The following is a 13,077-nucleotide window of genomic DNA, read 5'->3' as shown; positions in this document are numbered from 1 at the left end:
TAGGTAATCAATTCCAAGGAATATGACAGCGTCTTGAAAGACAAAGGTGACACTGAGCAATATTAGACGGGTATTCTTATAAAAATGTCCATTATGCAAATATATATATACTAAGTTTACAACTTTCCTTTGGGGGGAGGAGATAAATGACAAACTTGAAACATTCATTGTGTGTGCGCATCTGGCATGCTTTCTGGAATGCTATACGTTGTTCTTCTCTTCTGCGTACCCAGTATAGAGAATAGAAGAATGATAGAAAGGTGGAATAAGTATTGGAACATCACTGTTTTTCAGAGAAATTAAAATTGTACACACGGTATTGAGGCATGTGCAAATTTTCCTTTGACCCTGATCACACCCCAACAGTTGTGATAATAAAAGTCGTATATGGTATAAGACGGTTCACAGACAACCACCACATTCAAACTCACCACAGAAAAGAATGATTCGTCAATCCACTTTACTGATTTCCAACCATCTTGGACCAGTCGTGATGTTCTCAATACCAGTGTAGTCTGCGATACAGTTTGCCATGGTGATGTTTATTCATGTGCAGCTGCCCTTTCACAGAATCCGAGATTGGGCATCTCTTTGATTACTTTCCTCCTACGAACCTGAACTTCTATAGATTCATTGATTTGCTGGTTATTCGGTGATTGCTTCCATATTGGAATGCTGGATTTCCATACGATCCTTTGGATTACTCTTTTCTCCCTTATCGTCTTCAAGCCTCGTCTTCCTGAGGCCTATTGCTCATTTCCCGACTGTGAGTTAATACCCTCATATTTACATTGGTTGATAACAATGAATATGTTTCGATATTTATATATTCCAGCATTAATAGATATATTAACTATTCATGATATTTTAAAAAAAGATTGAAAAGTGCTAGAACATAAATATTATTTCTACTGAGCAAGCACTTTCTCCAATCTGTTAACTAAATTTATCTAGTTATTACATTGGGAATAAAGGTACTCATTGTTAGAATGAGGGTCTTCATTCCCCACTCCATTCAAACCCTGCTTCTCACAAATACACCATAGAAATCCAAGACAAACATTCAAGATACATTCAATGACTTAAGTTTAAAACTCCGCCTTCTCATTCAGATTACATTAAAGTGAGTAACAACTGTAAAAATTATCAACAGATCCCAAGCAGATTTTTCAAGGGTCAAATGCGCTAAGCTGGACTCCTGTTCAAATTGCAGTCTAGTCTTCAATTCCCTTGACAAGGCTTTTGGGAGTAACTTCCGCCCTACTTTATTTCTATCTCTTACTCATCCTGATGATGCAATATTAACATCTAAAAATAAGCAAGACCTCTTGGCATCAGTATTTCCCTCAACTCTTTTAGACAACCAAGGCAAATCTCCTCCCACTATTTCTACAAATATCCCCAGCATGTCTCCTGTGATCTGTAAAATAGAAAAATACTTAAATAGCTTTGATACTAATAAAAATCCTTGTCAAAATGGTATCCTTCTTATTGTGCTGCAGAATTAACACCCATCCCGTATAGCCTAAATAAGTTATCATACTCGTCAGACATCTACCTAACAGCATGCTAAGAAACCTTTATCCAACCTTTCCTAAAAAGAGAGATAAACTCATCCATTAAAGTATCATCCCATTGCTTTCACTTTAACATTCTCAAAAGTCATAGAAAAGGTCATCAAAGATCATCTTCTTCACTACCTGGAGATCCATCAGTTAATTAGCAATCACTAGCATGACGTTCTGTCATTCTCGTTCTACATCAGCCTTCCTCGCTAACCTGACCCACCTTCGGACACAGGCCATGAAAATATGTTAATAAACTCATATGGTCGCTCTGATCATCACTTCTCTTCAATCCCCTAACATTTCCTAAATTCCAAATCTGATCAACCTTAGACATTGTTCTTACATTTGGGGTGGTGTACCTAAAACCTTCCTAAGCGTTCTTGATGATATACAGAAAAGGGCGATCTACCTAATAGAGAACCCTTCTTTAAGAGATCCTCCTCTAATCAATTTCTCGTAGCCGTTGAGTTTCTGAATTGTGCCTCTTTATAGGTACTTTCACGGCGTTGCTTCACCGAAATAACCCTTCAGTTCCTCTCAGGTTTTCTGTAATTAGCTAGTCAAATCCATACAACCATATCGAACTAACTTATCTTCTTCCTTCATTCCGTTTACTTCTGTTTTTTTTTTTTGTACTAGTATTTACTATAGACTTTTTATGTGAATAAATTTACACGTCTGAAAATGTTTTCCAGTATCTTAGTGTAATTTGCCGCGACAAGGTAATAATGGTCTTAGGTTTGGTTATGGTTCGCTGATACAGCATGAGAAAATGCGAGGTTTATGACTGCTGACTTAAGATAACGGTGCGTAATGATCGAATGCTGTGCTTTCTCTATTAGACTTTATTTTCTTTTTTCTTGCAATTCCACAATATATCCTTGGACATATTATGCATGTAGCTGTCATATGAGACGTGCTTATTATAGCGTACATGTGTGGCGCGAAGACTTGCGTCTATTTTGTTAAAAGTACATTTATGCAAATGGTTTAATTCAATTCTTCATAGAAAAAAAAAATTATCTGGACAGCTCACTAGAAGAACGGCGGTTAACTAAATTGGCTGACCATTAAGCAGAAATGCCCGAGGCATTATCAACTCCTAAATAACAAAGACAACGAGTGTGACTACAAAAGCACCTTGTACTAGTACTAGTAGTTGATAAAAACTTACGACAGGAACGTGTTAAGCATACTTATGAGAAACCGACTTGCTATTTCCTTTCAGTTTCTCGGTAATTGTCTACAATAAGTAATTTATGGACAAAGGAAAGTGCTCTGAACCATAAAACTCGTAAAAAGTGATTTATAAAAAAATGATCTCTTTATTACCGTGTGTTATATAAGGTGTGTCTTAGTAAGGATTTAAAAAAAAAAAAGACTGAGATTGAACTCTCTCTCAACGTAGTTTTGTTTTCTGATAGACAAAAGTTTTATTTTTTGGAGGGGGAGGATGAAGGTATTTATCTCATATGCGCATGCGTTGAAACTCGAAAAGAATAAAACCTCAAACTATTATTATTACATATGTATGCTGTTTAGCATGGATTATGTTTATTTTATGAAATGTTACGACTAAATTTCAATTTAAAACAGCATTTGTCTGTTGTCAAAATTCTTTCAGTCTTTTTTAGTTCTATGGTTTCATACTTCTAGAATACTCATCAGTTTTTATCGTGAAAAAGTACTACAAGAAATCATGGCCATACATATCCGGTCTATGAAGGATAAAATAATGAAGCTGAATATTCCAGTAATTTTTTAGAAGCCATTTACGGAGTTCTGTGAACCAAAACAGAAAGTGATCTCTACTACCGTTAATTATGTAAGATTGATTTTATTTTAAAAAAATGAAAAGTGAAAAACTGTCTTGAAGAATAGTGTCGATTTCCGAAATGTCATTTTTAGGGAATAGTCTTTACCCACTCGCACCGGATCTCTTTAATCGATGAATGTTGTCTTCCTTTGAGTGAGTCTATTTGTTGTCTGGTGGATGCAGAGAGTGCTGGAACATTTCAGCATATTACAGGCTTTCTTGTTCCTTTGTGGTTAGCATTTCTTGAACGAAACATGCGCAGACGTAGTTATGCCTAAATCGTCAGTGACCATGGCCTGGCAAGTTCCATATCATACACTCAACAGTGATGATGAATGGACGCTCTAAGGTTCGTTCTGTCGTTGGCATCTGCGTTCTTTACATGGGAAATATCTGGGTTCGAATCAATGTATAATTAGAGGGAAATTTTAATGTGTTTTTAAATGAAGGTAATTTAGGCTCACCTCATAACTGCTGTAAGTTTCTTTGTCATGATTATAAACGATAGCTGTCGTTTATCAGCACACACAAACTCTCCAAGTTTCGTTCACTTTGACTTTGTTTCAAACTTTTGAAGATTAGAAAGGATTCGTCCATCCATCAATCACGTAATACTGTTGAATTTTTAATCCGTCTCTGTCTCCGTATCATTTACGGTTTATATACATTGTTGCAAAATTGTTGCTGGCTTGGTTAGCCGAGTAGTTAATGTTTCCGCTCTGTATTCATTAGGCTGAGAGATGGGAGTGACAGATTAAGCTGAGAGATGAGGATCTCACAACGCGCAGTGAAATTCTTCTCTGTGGGAGACCATCACCCGCTTATTATAAAAGCTTGATATGGAATGAAAAAGTCCCAGGTTTAGTTTCTACAGTAGGGTCTGCGGATTATGTAAAAAATAAAATCAAAATTAATAAAAATATTAAACCATAAAAATATATACTAAAACCTTAGCCCATCGTAGATACTTATCTGTTATTAGTCTACAAGTTTTCGTACATGGGAATCACATAAAAAAGATTGATTTCAACTCCCACTGAAAGCATTACGTAATTTATGGATGAATCCCTGACTGAGATTTTCGAATAAATGCGAATCATTTCTCAGAATTACAAGTAAATTCCTCAGTAGGAAGTATAAATTTATTCTACGTATTCTCATACAAAACCGCATCTTCCATTCCTTCTGGTAGCGGATGAACTTCTGTTGACAGGTGGCATCGTTAGGCAGACATTTCCAGTTCGCTGCAATAGATTGTATTAAAACTATTTCAGCTAAGTAATTTGCCTTCCTATAAATTTAATTTTACTAAAGACTGGACCATTAACTTTGGCTCCGATCTCTCTGTCGAAGTGCATATGTTCTCTGGTCGTTTTTTTTTCCGGTTGGGGGCACGGTGAACGCCCGATTTTGTAGGGAAAAATAATACTTCTATGTACCGACTAAATTACCTTCTGTATTAAAAAGCCTCTGTAAATATTTATCGTGTTGTAGATGAGATTCGAATATGCCTTTCCATCGAAAGGATTACTAAACTAGATTAGATTACAGCGGTATTCGTTAAAACTATGTTGTTTCATATGATATTTCACATCATTCGAATCAATTGTTGTTCCATCAAAAGTAAAATAAAAAAAAAAGTAATAAACGTAATTATACAAAATTCCAGGAAATTGGAATTTTGTATAATTACGTTTACAGGCAAGTACTATCGCTAGTGGGAGACAGGCGCATCCTGAATGTTGAATTGTAGGGAGGGGTGGGTGGCAGCTGGGAGATTAACTGATCCCTTGAATACACATTACCACTGATAAATAAAGTAGACAATAGGAATTTATGCGTTGGTTGGTAAGAAGCGTCAAACATCACAAATGTGGTAGGAGCCTGTAGAGAAATTTCCTCAGCAATAGGACGAATGTATTATGCCAAAATAGCATGGGCTCTGTGGGTATTTTTTCATGTATTTCATTGCTGCACAAAACATGAAAAAACACTCACAGAGCCCATGTGGAAAAGCTCATATAAATGTTCATATAAATATATAAATATATAAAGCTCATATAAATATATATATATATATATATATATACATATATATATATATATATATATATATATATATATATATATATATATATATATATATATATATATATATATATATATGCTTGTTTATATGCAGAGTGCAAGCTTGTGCACGATGAGAAGTAACAAGAGAGAAAGAAACGTGTAATCCATGAATGAGATGCATATGAAAAATGGCAGTCTTTGCACACAGGAACATGAATTGTTTTAACGTAAGCAGGCAGTAGATTAATTGACTAACACGGGTACATAAATCACATTCGAATTATTTATGGTAACTAAATTCTCTCATCCTAAATTTAATCAAAATCTGGAGGTAATATTATTATCACTTTTAACAGAATGCCTCAAAATCATCAAGTCCGATATTTTTGGCATTTCCATATAAGTTTACAACTGGTGGAGAAGTGTGGCATCGTTAAAAGATGTTTAAAGGGGTGACTTGACTACGATCATGACAATAAATTTATTCAATATTTGTGTCATTAAAACGGTGCATTTCTATTTTCCTCCCTGTCATCATCACCTTTTAATTACTACGAGAAACGAGGCGATTGCAAATATCGCATTATGTGCCAAGATTAGCTATTAAAGAGCAGAAATGGCGTGGTTAATTAATGGAGTTATTAAATTTTTTACAAAAATTCATACCCAATTTTAACTATTAATCCCTAAATTATTATTATTATTATTATTATTATTATTATTATTACATCCCTAGATCCTTCAACTACTCATACGGTTCTTTAGTGAGATCTTATCTGATACCCACGTTACTCAACAACCTGCCATGAAATTTAAAACACATACACAACTGCAGAACATTAAATCACGAACTCTGGAAGCTGTACCAACACAGTTAATATATCTTTAACACTTATATACACATGACAAATCACCAGTATCCAACGCCTATATTCCATCCATATACAGTATCAAACAACATAAATAGGGTATGCAGCCACCTACGACGCAGCCGATTATACCGGAGGCAAAATCAGACGACGAACTGAGCAGACAAAAAAATACAGATGAGTCCTATAATTTGAACTCTTTAAATATACTAATATAAAACGGCCTAGAGACTATAAAAGCCAGTTTAGTATATCTTGTGCAAGCACTCTTTGACAAACAGAAGGTACAAATAACAAATAAATCTAGCGAATATGAATATTTGGTCAAACATAATAATTTAGCAGTGATAGAGGTGTTGCAAACGGCAAAAGACATTAAAATGAGCATTAACGCACTAAATGACAGGCAACACAATTTGATGAAAGAGACATCCGAACTCCGTCAAGAACTTGATTCTCTAAAACTCAGCAACAACATAAAGAAGATCTTATCATAAACGGTCTTCCTGAAACTTCACCTACAGAAAACCTCAGAGACGTGGTTTTAAAATTAGGCCATGCAATTGATTTCCCCCTGCAGCATAACGACATTCAGACCGTAAATCGGATTCCTAGGAAGAGCAAAAACCAAGGCTTGGCACGACCTGCACCAGTCATAATTCGTCTTACGAGCAAGTCCGCAAGAGACAATCTCGTAAAAGCCAGCAGGAAGAAAAAACCAGTTGCCAAGGACTTGAACGCACAGCAAGACAATACACCAATTTTCCTATTCGAATATTTAACACCATTCAACCAGAATCTATTTTACCAAGCAAGAAAAGGAAAAACAGAAACAAATTACCAATTTTTGTAGATCAGAGATGCCAGATATTCTTGAGGAAGTCACAAACTTCAAAGCCGATACAAATTAAAAGCCCAGAAGATATAGAAAGGCTGCCACAGTGAAAAAAAAAACAAAAGAATCTCCTAATTAGTTCAAAAAGAAGACCACAATAAAAATGAATGTGAACCACCAAGACAGATGCAATAACACCAGAATATATCGGCAATTTCACTTTGATCAGACCTTTCAGATCATTCATTTGACCCCCAAACATCAGCCTACTTCCAACACAGCAATCAAACCGATAAAAATTATCTAACCGGTGTCATCCACAGATAAGCTCATTGGAAAGCTTCGAGGATATATATATGTAAAAGATACCAAGCAATTTTATAATCTAGGTTTTAATCCTTTTTCCCAAGTAAGCAAACAGACAAGTATGCCAAGTTTGCGCCTGCATGTAGTGCAAGACTGAGGCAACTCTTGCCAATAGTGCCATACCTAGGCAACTCTTGTAAGTAGTGCCATACTGAGGCAACTCGTGGTAAAGGTGGAGTAAGCACCGATCGCGTTCCTTAGTATTTTTCCCCTAATGCAAAGTACATCCCCTTTCGGAGATGTATGATGCTATGCACTAAAGGCAGGGGACCACTACCCAGACCGGTTTCGACCTTTATTGAGGTCTCGTCAGTGGCAGCCAGACCTAAAAATGCTAAGGTTGAAGTAATGCAGAGCTTATATGAATTTTACCTAAACAAGTTGCCACAAGGTGCCTGGCTCCCACTGACGAGACCTCAATAAAGGTCGAAACCGGTCTGGGTAGTGGCCCCCTGCCTTTAATGCATAGCATCATACATCTCCGAAAGGGGATGTGCTTTGCATTAGGGGAAAAATACTAAGGAACGCGATCGGTGCTTACTCCACCTTTACCACGAGTTGCCTCAGTATGGCACTACTTACAAGAGTTGCCTAGGTATGGCACTATTTGCAAGAGTTGCCTCAGTCTTGCACTACATGCAGGCGCAAACTTGACATACTTGTCTGTTTGCTTACTTGGGAAAAAGGATTAAAACCTAGTTTATAAAATTGCTTGGTATCCTTTACACACACACACACACACACACACACACACATATATATATATATATATATATATATATACATATTATATTGAAGTGCTGTAGTTACAGCGCTTAAATACATTAAAGCAAAAATTGTAATATATATACAGGGTGTTCGGGATAAATTTGACAGTTTCGTAAGGAAAAAGAAAATCTTCTTTGTATCTATTAAATTTAATGAATTGACAAAAAAACATTACAGGCAGAGTTAATTACAATACTATCAACAAGATTTACTCAAAATAACCACCATTAGCATCGATCACAGCTTCAATTCTGCTTCGGAACCTCGAACAAGCTGATGCTACAGTCTCCCTGGGAAGGGCCGCAAAAACTGTTTTAATTTTATCCATTAACTGGGCTTTTGTATTACTGGAAGTGCGATTGGTGTCTTTTTCAACTGCGCCCCATACAAAATAATCCATGGGGTTAAGGTCTGGGGAGTTTGGAGGCCAAACATTTGGACTGGTGAAGTCGTAGAAATTTTCAGACAACCATTTTTGACTTTTCCCAGAGGTGTGGCAAGGGGCCGAATCCTGCTGCCATACATACGGCCTACCATTGGCTACCCTTGTTATCCAGGGCTTGACTACAGTTAGCAACTCCACGAACAAAGCCCGAATTCCAATGCCAGGGTTCTTCAACACCTGTTCCTGCAGATTTGCGAAGAATTCTGCTGTACGAACGCAATCAGATCGTCTGCTAGGGATCTTTCTTCTTGCTACATCCTCGTAGTCACCATTGCAAGTCTCTAGTTCATGCCTGATTGTTTTTACTGTATTCAGGGAGCATTGGGCAGCAGTCGTAATATCCTTATTTTGATGGCGGGCACGAATCATCATGATACAAGTTATTCTCTTCCATGATTCAGGTGGGTTCCAGCTATCCATCCTTTCTGACATCTTGTATATGAATGAAGAAGGGTCCAAACTTTTAAATGAAGAGAAGTGTGTGTTAATACATGTAACTTACGGAAAAATATAATTAATTATAAATATGTCAAATTTATCCCGAACACCCTGTATATATAACTTGTTGTTATACTATAAATGCTGTTAAAAAATGTAATCTTATTGAATTGCAAACTATAAATTACCATCTATAGTAACTGTTATTAACACATTATACCAAAAAAAACGGAAAATTTGTATGAAATTCACTGTTAAAAAAAAAAAAAAAAACTAGAACATGTTTTATAAATGCATAATATGCAATCATAATTTAATCTTAATAATAAAAAAATTATTGAATTCAAAAAATACTATTATTATTATATGTATGTTATTTTTAGAATTTTTAAATTTTGTAATTGCTATAATTTTATAATGTAATTATTATATGTATGGAATTTGTGGAATAAAACGTGTTAAAAAATATATTTAAAAAATATTATGTACGTGCAAGTATCTGTTATGCACAATTCTGTTCATGTAATGTATTATAAATATTATATATATATTAAAATATTATTGTATGTATGTATGTATGTAATTTATGTGAGAAATAATAAAATGTTAAATGTTAAAAAAGTTATTAATAATATTCTCATATATATGTAATTTATCTGAAACATAATAAAATGTTAAAAAATTATAAAAAACTACAAATAAATTATTATTATTATTATTATTATTATTATTAGAAATTTAGACGATTCTAGAGTAGTCCTAATTAGCATATTTGCGAAATCGTTCATTTTGTTTCAGGCAGCTCGAAAAATCGTTCACATTTTAAAAGTAATGTATTTGCACTAAGTTGACCTACTTTTAACCTACTTTATAGCAAAGAAAACAACAGTAACAGTAACTTGGATTGTGTTTATGAGCAAGAGTACCCCACGGTTGTCTAATAAGAGGAGGAGGGAAGGGGAAAATACCAGCTGTATGTTGGTATTTTGGTCGGCATCAGCTGTTTTCATTTCAGTGATAAAAATAGCTCACAAGGATTGCTAGGAGACATGCCAGTTTCCATGTCCACTGACAGACACATTGTTCGTGAAAAGGGAAAAATTGACCTGTCGATGAATTTCAGTTAGCTATCGTGGAGTTAACACATAACAGACTTGCTCTTATTATATATTGAGATTAAGATGTATAAATAATTACGAAAAAAATGAAAAGGAGTGATACAATTCATTTTGCATGCAAACAAGTTTATTTTAAAATAACTTTTAACTCAAAACACGCAGGACATTTAGGTTCAAAGACAGCTTTGATCCCTAATGTTTACAATTTTACAAATGCTTGGTTTCTTTATACGCAACAGTCAGTTCAAATTTCATTTTCTTTTTATAAACAGTAGAAGAATAGCTTGCAATACGAATCTCATGAAAGAGGACGTTTCCAAAATTTGGACAGCAAGTAACCAAATAATTGCACAAATCTCACGGTAACAAATTTGATTCCAGTACTATATTTGTATGTTCCAAATCTACGCATTCCACGAAAGGAAATAAATGTAGGTTACAAATGAAAGAATAACAGGAAGTGTAGGGGATTCTGGGTACTTTGTACAACACAGAGAATTATGTTTCTTTTATAAGTACTTGGAATTTTTCTCTACTTTTAAATTGTCCGAACTAAGGATTAGGAAAATTTAATAGACTAAGGGTTAGATAGCCCTGCTCCAAATTTAGACGAAGCATATTATTTTTTACACTTTATTTCGTTATAATTTTGCCTGCATATTGTATATTGCGTTTATATCTATGCCATATCATGTAGTACTGAAATGGCGATTGCTGTTTGTATGATTTGTATGATTAGTGATTACCTTTCTGAAGAATTTCGCTTTAAATGAGTGTTTGAATCTAGTTTGATCATTAGCTATATTAACGAAATCATAAAATCATTTTTCCGTTATTCTTAACTTTATGAGTTATTTTCAAATTTATAGTTTAAAATTACACACTCATCGGCTAAAAAGCGGGTAATAAAACACAGAGAACGTTTTTCTTTTATCGTTTATAACTGCAAAATTCATTGTAGTTGATCTGTTTAGTAGTTCACAAGGTTCTAGTAGGGTTGAGCCAGTGGCTTCATTATTTACGAATTACAAGAGATGACCAGAACAATGATCAGAATAACATAAGAAGTCGCTCATCCTCACAGTTTTGATCTGAGATCATTTGCGTACTTGTTAATCAATCATTTTATCAACCAGGTATATGAGCACTTGAATGTGAATTGCAATTGTATCACAATGCAATGCGATATGGACACATTCTTCCTAATAATTTTTCATTACATATAAAACGAAAATTTGATATAAATATGCAAAGTTTTAAATTACGTGTTATTGACGAGAAATTTATTTCTCGTCAATAATTACTGACAGTGTTATACATCTGAAAGATGCTTATAAGTTTTACGGATTTTAGAATAAGGTTGTTGAAGTTGCTATGTTAAGGTTGCTGCGTTTCTAATATTAAAAAAAGAAAATCAAAAATGTTCAGATAAAATGCTTCTTTTATTTGTGACGCAACATCGTTCTTGATATATTCCCATCAGAAGTACTCCCTTTTGCCTTAAAAACGGCCTTTAATTTCTCTGGGCATTGATTCAACAAAATGTTGAAAACATTCTTCTGAGATGCTTACTCCGCCTCATCCCGGAGACGTTCTTTTGGATTGATGTCTGAGGATTGAGCGGGTCACTTAAGTAAAGGAAACTTGGTGTCATGTTCCTAACCTTGAACCACTTCAACATGCTACACGCTTTGTAGCATGGCGCATTGTCTGGAAGTAACCATTTGCCAATGAGAAAACTGTAGCCATGAATGGCTGAACATGATCAACGACGATGTCAAGATAGGCTGTGGCATTCTGACGATGTTCCACTAGTATCAGGGACCTGTTAGTTATGTTCCTGATTGTGGCAAGAAAATATTCCCCGCACTATTAGTTCCCCCATCAGCCGGAGTTACTGCTACCGTTCATGGCCTCATATTGTTGCCGCCATATTCCGGTTCTGCCATCAGATGGTACAGTACAAACCGGGATTCATCAGAGTAGGCTGCATTTCTCCAGTCTTCAGGTGTCCACAGTTTCTGATCACGTGCTTACTGAACAAGCATCTTGTTGTTCTTTGCTGACAGTCTTAGGTCACAGGATAATCGCGTGCTCCTGTATCTCATCTGTAGCACTGTGCGATGAACTATGCAAATATTTAATTTCTCATCTTAATTGCATAAGGACTTCTCCAGGTATAAGAGAAGGAATTAATAAACAAACAGTAGGCGATTAGCGTGGCGACAATACGTATGGAATTATTATGTAGGATTAGGATTATTTAAATTATGTGTGAACATGCGTCATTGTTGTGCATGTTGGCGTGCTCTTATTTGCATGCATGGTTGGCCAAAGCCAGGAAGTACTTGGATAAATTAATGCTAGGATTTACAATTCAAGTGTGTAGGATCTAATAACGTTTACAAAGACCCACATTTTCCTTACTGTTTTGTAATAACATCGGTGTAAGATTTCGGATTCATACACAGAATTTGGTGGCTCTCTGTCAAGGCATCTTTAGGATCAGCTGAAGACAGTACGTCTCATGATAGAGATGTATCCTCAATCTCCATGGATCTAGTTCCCACTAGGAAGTTCCTATTAAACGTAACAATACGCATGTCTGAAAGAAGTGCACACCCCATATATATATTAGCGTTACCTAATCGCGAGTGGCAGTAAGCAGGAACCTTGAGGGATGATTACGTTGGGCAAGCCTTGAATGAGTTTAACTTAACAACCAGAAGGAGATCTGATTTCATTTTATCCAAACAAGTCATTATAGAATACGTTTTCTGTTCT

General features: G+C 35.3%; 2 protein-coding genes across 9 annotated transcripts in view; one reads left to right on the top strand and one right to left on the bottom strand.

The window, feature by feature from the left end:
* Window positions 1–13,077, top strand: part of LOC150094008 (RWD domain-containing protein 2A) — a 217,076-nt gene that overhangs the window by 102,476 nt on the left and 101,523 nt on the right. The gene's annotated exons all lie outside the window — the stretch shown is intronic.
* Window positions 1–13,077, bottom strand: part of LOC150094009 (BTB/POZ domain-containing protein 3-like) — a 175,747-nt gene that overhangs the window by 127,503 nt on the left and 35,167 nt on the right. The gene's annotated exons all lie outside the window — the stretch shown is intronic.

The sequence above is a fragment of the Typopeltis vanoorti genome, chromosome 23 (genome assembly GCF_054136105.1).
Source record: "Typopeltis vanoorti isolate ZY-2024b chromosome 23, IOZ_Tvanoo_1.0, whole genome shotgun sequence".
Classification (NCBI taxonomy): domain Eukaryota; kingdom Metazoa; phylum Arthropoda; class Arachnida; order Uropygi; family Thelyphonidae; genus Typopeltis; species Typopeltis vanoorti.
The sequence above is the reverse complement of the archived record's forward strand: the minus strand, read 5'-3'. Positions and strand labels throughout refer to the sequence as shown.